Raw genomic sequence first — 18,577 nt, 5'->3', positions numbered from 1 at the left:
ACTTTGGACAGAAATTCAACTTTATGATGACAAGGTGAAAAATAATATTAACTTAAATATTATGATAAATGATATATATTTTTCTCTACCCTTTCTTATCCTCTCACAATAAAGGGCAGTGAATAAATCAGTGCTTTGCATTTTCTAAAGTCCTATGTTAATTGTTCCTTTACTTAAAGAATTCTTTAAGCGACACTAAAATTATTTCAACTCTAATTTTAACCAAAGCAGAATGAAAGAATCTAGTACTTATAATAATTTATTTCTGCATTAGCAAAGATTTGTTTCATTAGTCATAAAAATTCAATTGAAAAGGGCATAGTTAAACAACCACTCTTATCTATTTTTGATGAGTGAATAAATTTGTATAATCTTTTGAAAAGGCAACTTGAATATATCAAGAGCCTGATATTAGTTATCTATTGTTACATTAAGCATTATCCCAAAACAAAAGGCATTTGTTACTGTACAGTTTCAGTGGGTCAGGAATTTGGGAGCAGCTTAGCTGAGTGATTTCAGTGTCTCTCATGAGACTGTAGTCAATATGTTGGCCAGGGTTGCATCCATTTAAAGGCTTGTCTGGCACTACAGGATGTGTTTCCACAAAGATGTACCTGTCTGGCTGTTGGACGGAGACCCTGGAGAAGGTTGTTGACAGAGGCCACCACGTGGATCTCTCCATAGAGCTGCTGGAGCATCCTCACACGTCAACTGGCTTCCCCAGAGTAAGTGTCCCAAGGGAAAAGAAGGAAGTGACCACAGCCCTCTTATGACCTAGTCTCCAAAGTCACACACTATTATTAATACTTCTGCCATAGTCTATTTGTTAGAAGTGAGACACTAAGTCCCTCTAACACTCAATAAGAGGTAAATTAAGAGACTTTTCTAGAAGGAAGAAGTATCAAACAAATCCTAGACATACTTTAAAACCATTTCTATTAAAGCATTATGTGAAAAAAAGCATTATATGAAAAACATACATGGAAAAAATATTTAAAAGAATATTAAAATGTTAAAATCAGTTGCCCTTGTGTGTTAGAATTGAGAGTTAATATTGTCTTCTCTACTTTTCAATATTTCTATGCAAGGAAGCAGCCTTCCCTCTCTTCCCAGCCTGAAGCATTTTTACTTGCACCTTGTATGCCATGTGCTTTTACTATGAGTACTATCTTTTATTCAAAAGTTTCCTAATATTTAACAGAATTTATCCTTTCCATTTTAAAATTATCAAACTCTTGATTTTTTAAATTATAAAACTTCAGTCCAAAAGACACAGCACAACAAATACCCCTGTTCATTGCTGGTGGTGGGGAGAAATCCTACCCTCCACCCCACAAGGGATTGTGTCCCATTCACCAAAGTCCTTTTGGATTGCTGGAAGGAGACAAGACACAGGCAGTGAAGGGTATCTGTAGGCCAGGCCTCTGATTATACCAAGGTGTACTGCTGATCTCAGAAAGTAATTCCTGGCCCCAGAGGTTGGAAGCAGGCCTCTGAGCCAATTCAGCTCCTGTGAACTCACACTGTCACTCCTATAGTTGCCTTCTTTATCCACCTGCCTGAAGACTTTCCAGAAAACAGATCTGCAAAAGATCATTGTCATGAATGGGATGCAGAGGTCTGATCAGTCAGACCCATTCTCCCTTTTCCAGCCCCTCATATACAGCTTCTACCCACCCTGATCCATCCATGTTCCCATCACAGACACTTGTAACAGACACTGTCTGTGCTGATCCCCTGGAATCCTCCTTACTAGTTCTGAGTGTCGATCCCCTCACTCCTGGGTGCTTTGTTTCTAAGGGCTTGGATCTGCAACTTGGTTCAGTGATTGCTTTTGAGCTACTGGACTACTTTGGCTGCAAGCCCAGAGAGCTGAAAGTTCTTAGGATTTCACATCTAATCCACTCACTGCAATTGCACTTGCCTCCACAACACACACACACACACACACACAGACACACACACAGCCATCCTTAGCCAATGACTGATAGAAGTGGGAACATGAAAGCCCAGCTCTTTTGTCTCAAGCCAGGGCAAACTGAAATACTACTCTTTCTTGGTGTGTTCTCTTATTCTCTCCTACTCCCCCAACACCCTTTCCATTTCTCCTGGGAGCTCTTCCTTAATAGGCCCTATGCACACATTCCTCCTTTCAGGCCTTGTCTCGGGGAACTCATGCAAACCCCAATGACTAGAAGGAATTTAGTTGCCTGGAGACCAGGGATGTTAAAAGACGTCCAATGCAAAGGACATCCTATAAAACAAAGAATCATCCTACCCAAAATGGCCATAGCACCCTGACCAAGAAATTCATGGGCAGGGAAAGTAGGGGAGGGAAAGGGGAGGGGAGTGAAGAATGTTCAGTTAAGACCAAAACAAAATAAGTCCAAAGTTTGATTTGGTTAAGGAGGAGTCAGTTGATGATATTGACAGGGAGTGGCCAGAGCGAAAGAGGGAGAAACCAGGAAAGTGGGATGCATAGAAACCTAAAGTACATGTTTCAAAAAAGAAGGAGGTGTCAACAGTATGTGATGCCACTGAGATCACATAAGCAAGAACAGAGAACTGGCTACTGGGTTTGCTCACTGGAAGTCATTTGTGCCCTTGACAAATGGAATTGCTGAGAAACAGGGAGAGTGAAGTCAGATGAAAGTGGGTTCTACCTAGGTTTCAGAAGGCAAAATAAAATAAAATAAAGTGGGTTGAAGATTGAAAGGATATAAAGGTAGAGGAGACAACTCATGTGTCTGCCCTTGGATAGGTGCAGAATAATGGGAGAGTGATTGGAAAGGAATGTGGGATAGAGAAAAATTTTAAAGAACATGTTTATATAATGATAAAAAATAATCCAGTATTGAAAGAGCAGTAGATGCTGCATGAAAGAGAGGAGAGAACAAGGAGAACATAACTTGAGCTGGCAAAAAGAATTGAGATCTAGATCTCTGAAAATTTAGTTACCCTTCCCCAAGGACCTAGTGTTTAATATCATAATGCCTCCCCAGCATCCCACTTCTGATCTTTCTGTAGGGGAAAGAAAATGCATCAATTTTTCGAGAAGACCCACCCTCCCCAAACAACAGATTGAAAGACTTCCTGCTAAACCACGCACAAAAACCATAATAATACACACACATCCGCATATATTCAGTTTTCATGCCCTATGAAATGGCCCTATTTCTTGAATAATAGGGCCAGCTGGGGAGTTCGACTTTGATTTTTACAAAGCAAACTTTGCTCCTATGGCCTTCTGTGGCCTCTAAGGTGGTACACTACTCAAATATTTCCAGAGAGAACTTGCTGCAAGGAAAGTAGTTAGTGGACCACCTTCAGCTGCTGCATCTTTGGGATCCATCCCAGTGTTCTCTCTGAGGCCACCCTCTTCCCAGGCTACTCCCAGCCAATGACTGAGATCAGTAGGGCTACTGGAGCTGGGAGATTCCTGCCCAACACAAGACTCCTCTAACTGGCGATCTTTGCACCAAAGCTCCCCATCAGGCTGGTCTAGACTTTCTCCAAACTGCATTGCAGTTTGAGTTTCTTCCACAAATCCTCCCAACTCCCTCCTCTCCTTTCACAGTGTCCAAACCTGTGGCATGGTCTAACTAGTTCTAACTACTTCTGTGACCTCTCCCTTTATCTTTCACAGATATTTTCTACAACAAACCTCTTGTACTTCTAATTCTCTCTTGGTGTCTGCTTCCTGGAGGACACAAACTGACACAAATCACTTTTCCTTTGGAGATCCAAAGTGTGTCCCAAAATTGAGATCTTGTTAGCTTGCCAGTTTCAGTCTTGATTTTACATATATGGCATTTTTCAGCCAAAGACTTGGCATCTGTAGAAATATTAAATCAAATTTTTATACTTTCAAGTAGATGATTAATAAATTGTTATTATTGATAGTTATGCTATTTTATAAATGATTGCTATAACCTCCAAAAGATCTGGCACCAATTCATATCTCTCTATCCCTATTGAATAAGCATAGTTCAATAGATTGTTTTTCTTGTTTGCTCTTTTCCAACAAAGAAATCACAGTGCACTGTTGTCAAATGAATAGACTAGAATAATGTCATGATACAAATAGAGCAAATACCACTCAGGCCCTCTGTATCAATAGGGTTCTTGATTACAAGCTATAGCTAACTGAAGCAATAGGGAATTTAATTTATCAACATCATATAGGGTGGAAGAAAGAGAACTGACAGAATCAACAAAAGACTGGGGCACTAGGCTTGGGAATGGATAGAAAGGACCTGGGGGCTCTTAGAGTAGAGAAGCAGGAGATAACTCTGCAATCATTTCATGGCTGGGCAATCCTGGGAAGACTGCCACTGCTGCAGCAAGACACCTGCAACCACCTCTGATATTCACATTAGTGTGTTCAACTGGTTGGGTTCAAGTCAAAGAGATGCCATCTGCACACACCAGGGGAAGAGAGAAAAGAGATCCAGGAAGATCACCTTACATGGTAGGGGAACAGGTGCTTCCCCCACCAAGGCTATGAACAAAGGGGAAAAGAAAATCCTTCAAAGGAAATAAAGGAGTTTATGAAGGTGCTGAATGCTGGGAAAATCGAAATTACAAAGACAAATTTCACCACACATTTCTAGATCTGCAACCAGTCCTTTTCCATCATTCAAAAACCATGGAAAGTTTGTTCAAAGAAAATCTTCGAGCAGTGGCTCTCAACCTTGGCTGATGGAAGAATCACCTGGAAAGCCTTTATGAATCCTAACACTCAGGCCAAAACCCAAACCAATTGAAAAAGAATTTGGGGGGGTGGGACCCAGGCCTCAGCACCTTTTAAAGCTCCCCCAGATGATTCTAATGTGCTGCCAAAGTTGAGAACAACCGTATTAGTAGAAAACCCAATACATAAAACAGATAAAACAGAGCTATTCCTGTGGGTAGGGAGGTTGGCACCTCTCTGATCCCCTTTGGTCCCCAAGACATCTCCAAGGAATCATTTTATACCAGCACTTAAGATATATTATTATTATACATTCGTTGACTCCTCCATTTTTCTCATACTCCAAATCCAATCTGTCAGTTTGACTGAAGCTTCAAAAGATAATCAGAAACTGAGCACTTCTCCCCAACTCTCCTGCTGCCACTCTGGTCCAAACCCCCAGCATATCTTGTTTGGATTAGTGCAACAGCTTCCTAATGGGTCTCTCTGCTTCTATCCTGCCCAGCTGCATGCTTTTCCCAACATAGCACCAAGAGTAATTCTTACATAACATAAATCAGATCCTGTTCCTCCTCTGCTCAAAACCCTGGGATGGCTCTCATTTCATTCAGAGTAAAGGCCAAAACCCTCCATGCTCTACACCAGAGGTCAGCAAGCTTTCTTCAGTAAATATATCAGGCCATCTAGTCCATAAGGTCTCCATCACAACTATTCAAATCTGCAGTTATAGCCAGAAAGCAGTCATAGACGATATGTAACTGCAGCTGTGCTTCAACAGAACTTAATGTACGGAAACAGGCCAAGGGACGGGAAGCTGTCCATGGGCTGTATTTGCCAACCCCTGCTGGGATCAGACCCCATCACAGTTCCAGATCGATGTCCTCCTGCCCTACTCCTTTCTCTCTCCTTTGCAATCACACAGGCCTCCTTGGAGTTCAAGTTCCTGGCATACTCCAGGCACTCTCCTGACTGAGGTAGTGTGTTCTATGCTCCCTCTGCCCACGATGCTTCTCTGTTCTAGCCCCTTACCTCCTTCAAGTCTGTATTCAAATCTTCCCTTCTCAGTCAGGCCCAGCATGGCCACCCTAGTTCAGACAGTGCCCTGCTTCCCACTCTACCCCCATGGTATCCTAAGTTCCCTTACCCTTTCCTTCTTCAATTTTATTTTTTTCCATAGCACTTTTAACTTTTAAACATATATATAATTTACTTATTTATTAAGCTGCCTGCTGTCTATCTAAAATGTAAACTCCACAGGGGCAGCATAGCAGGGTTCAGAGCAGCAGACCCACTATGAAAGATACAGAATAAAGGATTTATCATCATGCAATCTGGGGAGAAGGTGGGACAAGCTATGCAGGCTGTTGCCTCTGAAGGTCCTCTGTCACTGATCCTTCATTGTGGATGACTGAACTGGGGCTGGGCATGTCAAGCCTTCCCTTGCTTCCTGCCCTGCCCTCCCACAGCCTGCAGCCCTAGCTCCTGTCACACTTTGCTCCATGTCCTCAGCTGTGAGCCAGCTCTACTCTTTCCCACACCGAGTCTGGAAACAGTCTGAGCAGAGTCCTGGACTCCCCAGTTACCTACGAGAGGAAGGCAAATGTAGATGAGGAAATCAGGCCCAAGAAGAGGTGTAATATACCATAAATACACGATCTGCCAGGTCAGGCAGCCCAAGTTTGAAATGCAACAGAGACACCTACTAAAAGTGTGGCCTTGGGCAAGGGCCTTAATGCCTCTTAAAGTTTCTATTTCTCCACTATAAATAAGGTATAATGATAATACTTCTCTCTCTTAATGGCTTTTTGCAAATATTAAATGAGATGGGTATAAGCTAAATGCTAAGCATAATGCTTGAGACCTGGTAAGCTCTCATAAATATTAACTATCATTATTACTATTAAGGTCAAAGAACGAGTAAGTGATAGAGCTAGGAATTGAATCCTTCTCTATCTCATTTCATTTCTCATAGCACATAATTATAGAAAATTAGTATATGATGACAGACAGAAATGGTCACTAGCTTGTGACTAAATATGGACAGGTTTGATTACGAGCTTACTAGGGGTGAGAAAAATATTACTTGCCCTAGATAAGTAATACTCAGCAGTTTCTATTATTTTATTAGTCTTCTCTGACAGAAAGCTCTAAAGGAAATCGCTTTAATAGCTTTATGTGCGAGGTGAAACACATCTTATTGGTCTTTGTTGTTTTAAGCAAATACACATTATTAAATCCAATGGCTTTCTTTGTGGACTCACAATAGCACACTGCTAAAAGTGTTCTAGGTGGAATTTTTCTCTCTTGCAGGAAAGTTCTAAAATTATTGTACAAAGTTATCTGTGCAATTAACATGTGCAATTTTGCAGTGACTTCCTGGAAAGCTGGGTATGGAATAAGGGGCAGTTGTCCTTGGGATGACTCTCAATGTTAGGGCTACTTTAGGAACTTCCCTGCAGTAGTAATATCCCATGAGAGTACTGGTCCCAAGGAAGGCTTTCAAAGCAGCCCACAATATATGTGTCAAGTCCATCAGGTAATTAATCATGTGTGTTCCAGTGGAACTGTATTAGCACTTGCAGTTTTTCTCAACAATATATCCGCAGTAGGTTTTTAATCTTATTTGACGGACAAATTGGCCAGAGTGTTTATTGTGGGCCTCGATCTTTGTGAATGTTGACAGATTATCTTTTGATAGTTTCCAGCAGACACTACAGGAGAGGAGATGTGTTCTTGCTCAGAGGATAAACTTAACTTACACTTCGCAAAATTTTAAGACATATTTCCAGGTTTTCTGGCAAAGAGGTAAACTCTGGGGGCAGCTAGAGCTCTGAAAGGACCCGGATCATCTATTTAATAAAAAGAAAAAAAAACAGCTATGGTTCCTCAGCATTCACCAGCGGGGGTTTGCACTTTATTGTTTCAAGGTTCAGCCAAGTGTGATTTTATTCTGTTCATCCTGACAATGACCCTAAAAAGACATAAAATCCATAGCAAATTGAACATTAGGCAAACAAACCTAATCTAGATGAGAGAATAACTACTCTGGGCCAAGGACTGCGATAAACACTTCACAGTCATGAGCTCATAAGATTCTCATTACAACCCTGTCATGTGGGTGCTACAATTAAGCCTATTTAAAGATGAGAAAACTAATACTCAAAAGGATTAACTATCTTCCCCAAGGCCAAATTGCAAGCAAGATGAGAAGAAGGACGTTAATAGACTCCCTGACTCTAGAACCCCAGCACCCAGCCATAATTGCCCTCCTTTTTTCTGATTCCGGAACATGCCAAAACAAATACCACATTAGGGTCTCTGCCAACTTGTTGCCTCAGCAGCAAACACGCTTCTCACAGAAGACTTCTTGTTGTCATTCACAGCTCAGTGTAAATTTGTTCTACTTGGGGAGGGTTTCTTTGTCACCTGTCACCTAGTGTGCTCGGTTTGTCTCAAGCAAGGGACAAGAAAGCTGCAGTGGTTATCCCTCATATCCTGTCCCTCACTGGCTGAGTACTGCGACTGTGGGCTCTCTAACTGCTGCTCTCTGCAGAAACAGAAGCTGTGGCCTGTACAGTAAGGACGAGGGTCCCCCCAGCAAGCTTTCAAGACTGGTTAGTCTGGAGGTTCACTAATGTCCTCCGAAACCAGACAATTTCCTTCTTTACACTCAGGCATCCACAGTGTCAGATTTCCTCTCAAGAATATTTGCCTCTTGGCCATACACCAGCTTCTAGGAACAACTGAGTTGGCTTGCTTCCTCCCTTCACATCTACTGAGATGGACTTTCTCTTCCTATTAAGAGCAGAAAACTTCCCAAGCATTTCCAGAAAACTTCCCACACATTTCCAGAAAACTCCCCTCACAGCTGATTGCCTCAAATTGGATCATGTGTCCATTCCTGAACCAATCTCTGTTGACAGGAAAATACTTTGTGCTGATTGGGTTAGGCCAGATTCTTAAACCAATCACTGGCAAGGTGGATGGTGTTACTGGGTGATGTTAATCAGTGCCAAGCGTGGTGGCTGGGTCCCTCAGCCTTCCCTAAGACATATAGACACTTGGGAAGTGATTTGTTTAGGGAAGAACAAGGGGAAAATGAATGCCAATAGGTCATCAAGGCCTCCACTGCATTTAATAACTTCCAGTCTGTTTTAAGACTTTCCTAGGTCCTTGGCATTCTTATTTGCATAGACAAATAACTATACCTTCTCAGTACCCCCTACCCTGACCCCAATCAAAAATCTCATATACTGGTTTAATAGCATCATAGTATTTATTTCCATCTAATATATCCTTCTTTGATAGTTTATTCACTTAGTCTGTTTTCTCCACTAGGAAATAAGCTCCAAGAGAATTAGGATATTGTCTGCCTCATGTATCACTGTAACCTTCACCCATAAAGTAATGTCTGGAAAACAGTAGATGGTAGATAAATATTTGCTGATTGAATGCATGAACTAAAAAAATTAATAAATCAATGAATAATGACTTTTACTACATAAATCCAGGAGGTGAGGGAGGTATTTGAGGCCACTGATGGGGGATCTTGTAGTCCCTGGAAGTGCTGGGTTAGAGTGAGAAACTGAGAGAGGGCTAAGGGAAAAGAAATCTCGCTACCCAGGTCTCCTGGGTCCCAAGCTGCAGTTTGAGCAAAATACACCCAAATAGTCTCATTCCTGTTGGATATCCCTGGTGGGTTGTGGCTGGAGTTAGGGTAGGGACCCTCTTTGTGAGAGGAGGTAGCTATTTAAGAAGCTGAACAGACAAGCCAGGGTAATAATCCTGGGGCAGTGGGAACCCATATCCCAGAGTAGATGCAAAAGCCCCAGGAACATAGCCACATCCCAATCAAGTATGTTCTCAGACCACTTTCTCTCCTAAAGATGCTGGATTTCATGTAGGCCTAGAGGATATGCCACAGAAATATCCTCAACAAATAATGCAGACTCCATTGGCCTAAACTGACTGAGCACTGTGGATGCACAGGACCTAACAGATTAATTACACTCAACACGCTAGCCATTTCAGACACACTGGCCTCTCTGGACAGAATGATCACATTCAAAATATGAGGTTAAAAGAGAAGGCCCAATGGTGACAAAGAGAGATGGAATAGAGGAAGCTACAGGCGCTGGTGGCTCTCGTCATTTAGGGCTGTGGCTCTAACTGGGAGCTGTCTTGTTCCTCAAGAAGTATGTGGCAATTTCTAGAGACATTTTTCATTGTCACAACTCGGGGAGAGGCTGGAGAGTACTACTATCATCTAGTGAGTAGAAACCAGGATGCTGCTCAATATCACGTATAACAATTATTTAGTCCCAAGTATCAATAGTGTCAATGTTGAGAAATCCTGATTAAGAAGATTGGCTGCCTTTTAAACAGGGGCTGACTTAAGATCCTGTTCTATTACTTTTGAGCCTCTTTATAAAATTAGATTTAAAAAGTGGGCAGGTGGTGTGTAGTCCAAGAATAGGATTCTCAATGCATCTTCATCAATGATAGTTACTAAAAATTTCATCCAAAGTTTGACTGGCGGTCTTTCCATTAGTTTTCTCCTCTATTACCAGTTTGGATCTTTTCTGTGCACGCTGGGAGAAAGGGTATCACATACAGTTAGCCTGCTATCATAATTACCCATAAGCCCTTATGTGTAACTTTTATATTAAAAACGCAATGAAAATCAACATTATTATTTTAAATGAAATGCTTTTGTGACTATGAAATTGTGAGTAATTTTGCCTGATGAGAATTCTAGGGGAGAAGATGAAATTGAACAAACTGTTTTCTTGACTGTCAACTTTAGCTTTTTATAAGAAAAGGCCGTGAGGAAGTTTCTTTTTTAACAGTATTTTATTGATCAGTTTCCCAGGGAAATTTGCTAGCACTGCAGTGTAGGTCAGACTCACAATTTATAAGTAACCACTGATGCTTTTTCTCTCTAAAATAACAAATGCTGCAACCAAGGGCAATGCATTCTAATTCCCCCTCCTGGATTTTAATAGCATCTCTCGAGTCTCACTTTCAATAAGGTATAAATTGTACAAGTAGATGAGAAGCACAATTAGAAAGAGAACCCTCATGGAACCAATGACAGTTTTGTTTTATGTCCATTTAGTTTAATCAGATAACACAATTTTTACAGGAAAACATTCATATTCTTTTCCACTCACTCCACAGCAAATTATTTATAAAGTATATCTCCTTTATCAGTCATTATTATGAAGTCAGGTATCTCATGTAAATAAACTTTCCAGGTAAATGAATCTTACCCTTTTAAGGAGGAAAAATGTTACTCTTTTTTTTAAGCATGAAATTTTCTCCTACCTCTGCCAATAAAAATTCTAATCATACTTTAAGACCCCTTCTCTTCCTTCATAAGAAGTTTTCCTTGTTGATCTAATCAGAAAGAATATCTTCCTACTAGAATTCCTGCTGTATTTTAATCATGTTTCCATTGCACCTATATCAAGGATCACTTCAAGAATGTGTAAAGAAAGTAAATGAGTTTGTGCCCTCAGAGAGAGAAACTATCAAACCAACACATGATGGGCAAAAAATGGAGACAGAGAAAGACATTTTAAAAAGGATGAAATGAGTCAATGTATTTAAAGCACTTGGAACTCTGCCTGGCATATCATAAGCCCTAAATAAACATTACTGTAATTATTGATTTTATTATTGGAATTAAATAACGTGGAGAGGCAAGATGGCCAAATAGGAACAGCTCCAGTCTACAGCTCCCAGTGTGACTGACGCAGAAGACGGGTGATTTCTGCATTTCCAACTGAGGTGCTGGGTTCATCTCACCAGGGAGTGTTGGAAAGTGGGTGCAGGACAGTGGGTGCAGAGCACCGAGCATGAGCCAAAGCAGGGCGACGCATCGCCTCACCAGGGAAGTGCAAGGGGTCAGGGAATTCCCTTTCCTAGTCAAAGAAAGGGGTGACAGACGGCATCAGGAAAATCAGGTCACTCCCACCCTAATACTGCACTTTTCCAACGGTCTTAGCAAACGGCACACCAGGAGATTATATCCCGCTCCTGGCTCGGAGGGTCCTAGGCCCACAGAGCCTTGCTCATTGCTAGCACAGCTGTCTGAGAACAAACTGCAAGGTGGCAGCAAGGCTGGAGGACGGGCGCCCGCCATTGCCGAGGCTTGAGTAGGTAAACAAAGCGGACATGAAGCTTGAACTGGGTGGCGCCCACCACAGCTCAAGGAGGCCTGCCTGCCTCTGTAGACTCCACCTCTGGGGGCAGGGCATAGCCAAACAAAAGGCAGCAGAATCCTCTGCAGACTTAAATGTCCCTGTCTGACAGCTTTTAAGAGAGTAGTGGTTCTCCCAGCACACAGCTGGAGATCTGAGAACAGACAGACTGCCTCCTCAAGTGGGTCCCTGACCCCCGAGTAGCCTAACTGGGAGGCACCCCCCAGTAGGGGCAGACTGACACCTCACATGGCCAGGTACTCCTCTGAGACAAAACTTCCAGAGGAACGATCAGGGCAGCAACATTTGCTGTTCACCAATATCCGCTGTTCTGCAGCCTCCACTGCTGAAACCCAGGAAAACAGCATCTAGAGTGGACCTCTAGCAAACTGCAACAGACCTGCAGCTGAGGGTCCCGACTGTTAGAGGGAAAACTAACAAACAGAAAGGACATCCACACCAAAACCCCATCTGCACGTCACCATTGTCAAAGACCAAAGGTAGATAAAACCACAAAGACGGGGAAAAAACAGAGCAGAAAAACTGGAAAATCTAAAAATCAGAGTGCCTCTCCTCCTCCAAAGGAACGCAGCTCCTCACCAGCAACGGAACACAGCTGGACGGAGAATGACTTTGATGAGTTGAGAAAAGAAGTCTTCAGACAATCAAACTACTCCGAGCTAAAGGACGAAGTTTGAACCCATGGAAAAGAAGTTAAAAACCTTGAAAAAAAATTAGATGAATGGCTAACTAGAATAACAAATGCAGAGAAGTCCTTAAAGGACCTGATGGAGCTGAAAACCAAGGCACAAGAACTACGTGATGAATGCACACACCTCGGTAGCTGATGCGATCAACTGGAAGAAAGGGTATCAGTGACGGAAGATCAAATGAATGAAATGAAGCAAGAAGAGAAGTTTAGAGAAAAAAGAATAAAAAGAAACAAACAAAGCCTCCAAGAAATATGGGACTATGGGAAAAGACCAAATCTACGTCTGATTGGTATACCTGAAAGTGACAGGGAGAATGGAACCAAGTTGGAAAACACTCTGCAGGATATTATCCAGGAGAACTTCCCCAATCTAGCAAGGCAGGTCAACATTCAAATTCAGGAAATACAGAGAACGCCACAAAGATATTCCTCAAGAAGAGCAACTCCAAGACACATAAATGTCAGATTCACCAAAGTTGAAATGAAGGAAAAAATGTTAAGGGCAGCCAGAGAGAAAGGTCGGGTTACCCACAAAGGGAAGCCCATCAGACTAACACCTGATCTCTCGGCAGAAACTCTACAAGCCAGAAGAGAGTGGAGGCCAATATTCAACATTCTTAAAGAAAAGAATTTTCAACCCAGAATTTCATATCCAGCCAAACTAAGCTTCATAAGCGAAGGAGAAGCAAATGCCTTACAGACAAGCAAATGCTGAGAGATTTTGTCACCACCAGGCCTGTCCTAAAAGAGCTCCTGAAGGAAGCACTAAACATGGAAAGGAACAACAGGTACCAGCCACTGCAAAAACAAGCCAAATGATAAAGATTGTCAAGGCTAGGAAGAAACTGCATCAACCAACAAGCAAAATAACCAGCTAACATCATAATGACAGGATCAAATTCACAAGTAACAATATTAACCTTCAATGTAAATGGGCTAAATGCTGCAATTAAAAGACACAGACTGGCAAATTGCATTAAGAGTCAAGACCCACCAGTGTGCTGTATTCAGGAAACCCATCTCACATGCAGAGACACACATAGGCTCAAAATAAAGGGATGGAGGAAGATCTACCAAGCAAATGGAAAACAAAAAAAGGCAGGGGTTGCAATCCTAGTCTCTGATGAAACAGACTTTAAACCAACAAAGATAAAAAGAGACAAAGAAGGCCATTACATAATGGTAAAGGGATCAATTCAACAAGAAGAGCTAACTATCCTAAATATATATGCACCCAATACAGGAGCACCCAGATTCATAAAGCAAGTCCTTAGAGACCTACAAAGAGACTTAGACTCCCACACAATAATCATGGGAGACTTTAACACCCCACTGTCAATATTAGACAGATCAACAAGATAGAAAGTTAACAAGGATATCCAGGAATTGAACTCAGCTCTGCACCAAGTGGACCTAATAGACATCTACAGAACTCTCCACCCCAAATCAACAGAATATACATTCTTTTCAGCACCACACCACACCTATTCCAAAACTGACCACATAGTTGGAAGTAAAGCACTCCTCAGCAAATGTAAAAGAACAGAAATTATAACAAACTGCCTCTCAGACCACAGTGCAATCAAACTAGAACTCAGGATTAAGAAACTCACTCAAAACCACTCAACTACATGGAAACTGAACAACCTGCTCCTGAATGACTACTGGTTACATAACGAAATGAAGGCAGAAATAAAGATGTTCTTTGAAACCAATGAGAACAAAGACACAACATACCAGAATCTCTGGGACACATTCAAAGCAGTGTGTAGAGGGAAATTTATAGCACTAAATGCCCACAAGAGAAAGCAGGAAAGATCCAAAATTGACACTCTAACATCACAATTAAAAGAACTAGAGAAGCAAGAGAAAACACATTCAAAAGCTAGCAGAAGGCAAGAAATAACTAAGATCAGAGCAGAACTGAAGGAAATAGAGACACAAAAAACCCTTCAAAAAATCAATGAATCCAGGAGTTGATTTTTTGAAAAGATCAACAAAATCAACAGGCCACTAGCAAGACTAGTAAAGAAGAAAAGAGAGAAGAATCAAATAGATGCAATAAAAAATGATAAAGGGGATATCACCACCAATCCCACAGAAATACAAACTACCATCAGAGAATACTAGAAACACCTCTATGCAAATAAACTAGAAAATCTAGAAGAAATGGATAAATTCCTCAACACATACACCCTCCCAAGACTAAACCAGGAAGAAGTTGAATCTCTGAATAGACCAATAACAGGCTCTGAAATTGGCACAATAATTAATAGCTTACCAACCAAAAAAAGTCCAGGACCAGATGGATTCACAGCCGAATTCTACTAGAGGTACAAGGAGGAACTGGTACCATTCCTTCTGAAACTATTCCAATCAACAGAAAAAGAGGGAATCCTCCATAACTCATTTTATGAGGCCAGCATCATCCTGATACCAAAGCCTGGCAGAGACACAATAAAAAAAGAGAATTTTAGATCAATATCTCTGATGAACATCGATGCAAAAATCCTCAATAAAATACTGGCAAACCAAATCCAGCAGCACATCAAAAAGCTTATCCACCAAGATCAAGTGGGCTTCATCCCTGGGATGCAAGGCTGGTTCAACATACAAAAATCAATAAACGTAATCCAGCATATAAACAGAACCAACGACAAAAACCATACGATTATGTCAATAGCTGCAGAAAAGGCCTTTGACAAAATTCAACAACCCTTCATGCTAAAAACTCTCAATAAGTTAGGTATTGATGAGACGTATCTCAAAATAATAAGAGCTATCTATAACAAACCCACAGCCAACGTCATACTGAATGGGCAAAAACTGGAAGCATTCCCTTTGAAAACCCTCACAAGACAGGGATGCCCTCTCTCACCACTCCTATTCAACATAATGTTGGAAGTTCTGGCCAGGGCAATCAGGCAGGAGAAGGAAATCAAGGGTATTCAATTAGGAAAAGAGGAAGTCAAATTGCCCCTGTTTGCAGATGACATGATTGTATATCTAGAAAACCCCATCGTCTCAGCCCAAAATCTCCTTAAGCTGATAGGCAACTTCAGCAAAGTCTCAGGATACAAAATCAATGTGCAAAAATCACAAGCATTCTTATACACCAATAACAGACAAACAGAGAGCCAAATCATGAGTGAACTCCCATTCACAATTGCTTCAAAGAGAACAAATACCTAGGAATCCAACTTACAAGGGATGTGAAGGACCTCTTCAAGGAGAGCTACAAACCACTGCTCAATGAAATAAAAGAGGATACAAACAAATGGAAGAACATTCCATGCTCATGGGTAGGAAGAATCAATATCGTGAAAATGGCCATACTGCCCAAGGTAATTTATAGATCCAATGCCATCCCCATCAAGCTACCAATGACTTTCTTCACAGAACTGGAAAAAACTTCTTTAAAGTTCATATGGAACCAAAAAAGAGCCCGCATTGCCAAGACAATCCTAAGCAAAAAGAGCAAAGCTGGAGGCATCACACTACCTGACTTCAAACTATACTACAAGGCTACAGTAACCAAAACAGCATGGTACTGGTACCAAAACAGAGATATAGACCAATAGAACAGAACAGAGCCCTCAGAAATAATGCCGCATATCTACAACCATGTGATCTTTGACAAACCTGAGAAAAACAAGAAATGGGGAAAGGATTCCCTATTTAATAAATAATGTTGGGAAACCTGACTAGCCATATGCAGAAAGCTGAAACTGGATCCCTTCCTTACACCTTATACAAAAATTAATTCAAGATGGATTAAAGACTTAAATGTTAGACCTAAAACCATAAAAACCCTAGAAGAAAACCTAGGCAATATCATTCAGGACATAGGCATGGGCAAGGACTTCAAGACTAAAACACCAAAAGCAATGGCAACAAAAGCCAAAATTGACAAATGGGATCTAATTAAACTAAAGAGCTTCTGAGTGAACAGGCAACTTACAGAATGGGAGAAAATTTTTGCAAACTACTCATCTGACAAAGTGCTAATATCCAGAATCTACAATGAACTCAAACAAATTTACAAGAAAAAAACAAACAACCCCATCAAAATGTGGGCGAAGGATATGAACAGACACTTCTCAAAAGAAGACATTTATGCAGCCAAAAGACACATGAAAATATGCTCATCATCACTGGCCATCAGAGAAATGCAAATCAAAACCACAATGAGATACCATCTCACACCAGTTAGAATGGCAATCATTAAAAAGTCAGGAAACAACAGGTGCTGGAGAGGATGTGGAGAAATAGGAACACTTTTACACTGTTGGTGGGACTGTAAACTAGTTCGACCATTGTGGAAGTCAGTGTGGCGATTCCTCAGGGATCTAGAACTAGAAATACCATTTGACCCAGCCATCCCATTACTGGGTATATACCCAAAGGATTATAAATCATGCTGCTACAAAGACACATGCACACATATGTTTATTGCAGCACTATTCACAATAGCAAAGACTTGGAACCAAGCCAAATATCCAACAATGATAGACTGGATTAAGAAAATGTGGCACATATACACCATGGAATACTATGCAGCCATAAAAAATGATGAGTTCATGTCCTTTGTAGGGACATGGATGAAGCTGGAAACCATCATTCTCAGCAAACTATCACAAGGACAAAAAACCAAACACCGCATGTTCTCACTCATAGGTGGGAATTGAACAATGAGAACACATGGACACAGGAAGGGGAACATCACACTCTGGGGCCTGTTGTGGGGTGGGGGGATGGTGGAGGGATAGCATTAGGAGATATACCTAATGTTAAATGATGAGTTAATGGGTGCAGCACACCAACATGTCACATGTACACATATGTAACAAACCTGCACGTTGTGCACATGTACCCTAAAACTTAAAGTACAATAAAAAAAAGTGAAAAAAAAAATAACAGGGATTGCTTCTAGAGAATAATGCTTGATTATAGTGGAAAATATCATGCCTATCAGATGGAGGATTTTCCGTCATTGAAAATCCAGAAAAGAGAGAATGCTAGAGGAATATATTGGATGGATCCATCCCAGCAGTGTCCAAGGGGAAATATGTCTTTGCCTAGGAGACATCCTGTCTAACTAAAGGCAGGTATATTCCATACTGTGGGGTGGTGATTCCTGTAACTAACCCCACCTTCTCCTGTTCTTCTCATTCTATGCTCATCGATCCAGATTATAAATTATTTTTCCCAGTTGAGAGGCTTCACAGAGAGTGCATGAAAAGTGGACTGCCATGTGGATATTTTTTTAAAAATAAAATAAAACTAGATTTGCTAGCATTCAAATGTTAAATTGGCTTTTGGTGTGTATACATGGACAGAAGGTGAGACTGGGTGGGCATGTCTGGACCCATGGGCATGTTTTATCTCCTGCACATTCATAAATTGGTTTTGTACTTTGGGCTCTGTGAGTTTGGTCATTGTGTACTTTGCACTCTATGAGTTTATCTGTTCCCCAAAAGTGAATCCACTCAGTGAGCCAACAAGTTGTATTTATTAGCTTGCGCATTTTGCTGGAAAGAAATTTATCATGACATCCTGGGAATAGGATAATACCTCTCCTCTTTGCCAAGCACTAAAAGATATTACTTCTACAAGTTTAGCTACTTTTAAGGTATTATGTTTATTGCCTTATATTACAACATTCTATTATAAACTCCATTGAGAGCAATAATCATTCATTCTTTCCATCTCCCATGTTTTTTAATATATGAAGAGTTAATGGATAGTCTTAGTAAGCATGCTGATTGGGGAAAATATTTGTAGAAAGATTAGGCAGTATTTATCAAGATTTAACATGCGCATACATTTTGACCAATTCCATGTCTCAAAATCTACTTGGAGAAAAACTTGTAAGTGTATGCAAGTAGATGTGTATAACAATGTGATTTAGCATTGTTTATAATCACAAAAAAAATTTTAACAACCTATGTGTCCATCAGTAAAATA

This window comes from Pongo abelii, chromosome 2 (assembly GCF_028885655.2).
Source record: "Pongo abelii isolate AG06213 chromosome 2, NHGRI_mPonAbe1-v2.0_pri, whole genome shotgun sequence".
NCBI classification, from domain to species: Eukaryota; Metazoa; Chordata; class Mammalia; order Primates; family Hominidae; genus Pongo; species Pongo abelii.
This window is presented reverse-complemented; position numbering follows the sequence as displayed.